This window comes from Arachis ipaensis, chromosome B4 (genome assembly GCF_059453495.1).
Source record: "Arachis ipaensis isolate K30076 ecotype BB chromosome B4, ASM5945349v1, whole genome shotgun sequence".
Taxonomy (NCBI): Eukaryota; Viridiplantae; Streptophyta; class Magnoliopsida; order Fabales; family Fabaceae; genus Arachis; species Arachis ipaensis.
Window position 1 is genome coordinate 71,129,400 of NC_142439.1, and position 2,999 is coordinate 71,132,398.

At 42.6% G+C, this 2,999-nt stretch overlaps 1 non-coding gene across 1 annotated transcript; it reads right to left on the minus strand.

Annotated features, from left to right (window-relative positions):
- Positions 1-227: 227 nt before the first annotated feature.
- On the minus strand, positions 228-334 carry LOC148567864 (small nucleolar RNA R71). The gene has a single exon (XR_015882095.1). It is a non-coding gene; the product is annotated as a small nucleolar RNA R71 (small nucleolar RNA).
- Between the last annotated feature and the right edge of the window lie 2,665 nt (positions 335-2,999).

Below are 2,999 nucleotides of genomic sequence, written 5' to 3' on the forward strand. Positions count from 1 at the left end.
GTGTCCAAGAAGACTTCAATCAACATCTAACCACCTTTCTGAGAATATGTGACACAGTGAAGTCTAATGGTGTTCATCCTGACGCCTATAGACTGCTCTTATTTCCATTCTCACTCAAGGATAAGGCAGCCAAGTGGCTGGAGTCTTTCCCAAAGGAGAGCTTGACAACTTAGGAAGATGTAGTGAATAAATTCTTAGCAAGATTTTACCCTCCTCAACGAATCAATAGGCTGAGAGCTGAGGTCCAAACTTTTAGGCAACAAGATGGTGAGACTCTATATGAAGCATGGGAGAGGTTTAAAGACCTAACAAGGAGGTGCCCACCAGATATGTTCAATGAATGGGTGCAGCTGCACATTTTCTATGAAGGGCTCTCTTATGAGTCAAAGAAGGCCGTAGACCATTCATCCGGAGGATCTTTGAACAAGAAGAAGACCATTGAGGAGGCCATAGATGTCATTGAAACTGTAGCAGAAAATGACTACTTCTATGCTTCCGAAAGAGGGAACACAAGAGGAGTAATGGAGCTAACCAATGTAGATGCTCTGCTGGCCCAAAACAAGCTCATTACCCAGCAGCTGGCTGACCTCACCAAGAAGATGGAGAGGAACCAAGTAGCAGTAATCTCCACTTCATCAACAAACCAAGAAGGAGTGAATGAGGAAACAGAGGGTAGTCAGGAGCAAGCCAACTACATTGGGAATTTACCTAGGCAAAACCATGATCCATACTCCAAGACCTACAACCCTGGATGGAGGAATCACCCAAACTTTGGGTGGGGAAATCAACAAGACCAAAGCCTTGATCAAAGACGCCCAAATCCCAATAATGCAAGCTACCAACACTTCACATCTAGACCATATCAACACCTAATAACAACACCTCTCCACATCCACATCAACCAAAATAACTTACCTCATCTTTCCACTTCTAATCATGATCTATAATCATTGGATGACAGACTCTCAAGGATTGAGAATCTACTTGAAGGCATAGGCAAGGAGATTCAAGACAACAAGGTGTTCAAGGAGGAAGTGCGAGCCAGTTTCAAGAACCAGGGAGACACAATCAAGAGGTTGGAATCTCAAGTGGGGTATCTCTCTGAGCAAATTCCCAAACCCACAGATGGATTCCCAAGTGACACAGAGAAGAATCCGAGAGGTGAAACAAAGAAAGTAAGATGGAAAGATTGCAAGATGGTCACTATAAGTGATAAGGAGACTGAGGACAAGCCAAGCAAGCTGTCAGAACAACCTGAAGATACCTCAGTAGAGAAGAAGGAAAAAGATCATCAAGAACCAGAAATCTCACAACAGGAGCTGTTGAGACTCTATGCACCTTTTCCCCAACTGCTCAATGGTGCTGTGGAGAAGAGAATATACTCAAGGTTTCTAGATTTGTTTGTATCTCTGCATGTCAACATACCATTCATCAAGACTATTCAACAAATGCCTGCATACATCAAGTATATAAAGGAGCTGCTTCCCAGGAAAAGCTCACTAAAGGGAGGCCAAACTATAGTGATGAACAAGGAGTGCAGTGCCCTCATTCAACCACAGTTGCCTACGAAAAGAAAAGATCCAGGGAGTTTTCATGTCCCCTGTGCCATAGGGGAAACAATGTTTGATAGAGCACTCTGCGATTTAGGAGCAAGCATCAACTTAATGCCCTTATCCCTGGTGAAAAGGCTGCAGATCAATGAGATATTGCCCACAGATGTAGTCATCAGGCTGGCTGACAAAACTCAAAAACAAGCAATAGGGGTGGTGGAAAACGTGTTGTTAAAGGTTGGGAAATACTTTCTTCCCACAGACTTTGTCATCTTGGACATGGAAGAGAGTCACACTCACCCAATCATATTGGGAAGACCATTCCTAGCTACAGCCAGAGCACTCATAGATGTGGAGCGAGGGGAGCTAATATTAAGGATCCATGATGAACGACTCAGCTTTAATGTCTTCAAACTCTCGCAAGAAGCAGACCAAGAAAATAAAGAACCAAGCAAAGATCATAATGAGATGCTGACAGAGGAAGCAAGCACTGAAGCACAACCAGCCCATCTGGGAAAGCCCTGGGTTGATGAACAAGGAAATAAGCAGTTGTCACAACTCAAGGAAAAGCTGGAGGAACCTAAACCACCAGAGACATGTGAAGACAACAACAAAATTCCCTTAGAAGAAGAAGTCACCAAGAGCAAGGCAACATCAAAAGGGACAAAGAAGAAGGTACCAAAGGGGTGGAGGAACAAGAAGATCCCTACGGAAGACTTCTCTCCAGGAGATAAAGTGATCTCAGCTTACTTCCCAGATATCCCCCTAGTCTCCCCACTGTACCATCTCAGTTACCTAAGGTCTTCACTATCAACAGAGTTCTCTCCTTGGAACATGTAGAGATCATTGATACAACCAATGGATATAAGTCCAAGGCAAGAGGGGAGGACTTGAAGCATTATCAACCTCCCTGATGAAGGAGAAACGTCAAGCTAGTGACGCTAAAGAAGTGCTTCATGGGAGGCAACCCATGTTTTATGAGCTTTTACTAGTGAATAAGTCAATATTCATGAATTCCAACCTAAACTTGACAAACACTTGGTGAAATCCTTATATTGCAGTATATAGTGAAGAACAAGTTTGGTGTTCAAAGCGTGCCAAGAAAGCATGAATGCAACTGAGAGCATGCTAGTCTTGGAGCTTTGAACAGAACTTTTCATCACAGTGCTCCAAACTAAGTTTGGTGTCACCCCATGGTGCCACCAATGTGCATATAAGGATACATAGTTAGTTAGTTTGTTGGAGTTCATGAATAAACAAAATCTTTTCTTCTTTTTATTATTCTAGCCGAAAAGTTTAAATTGTTTTTTTATGATGATTAATTCTTCCTTTTCTTCTTTTATCTTTTTAGGAAAAGGAGAGGAACATTGAAGGATATTGATTGGACAACTAAATGAGAAGGGTTCGGCCACTTCATGAAGAGGGACTACACACTTGTCTCAAGAAGGA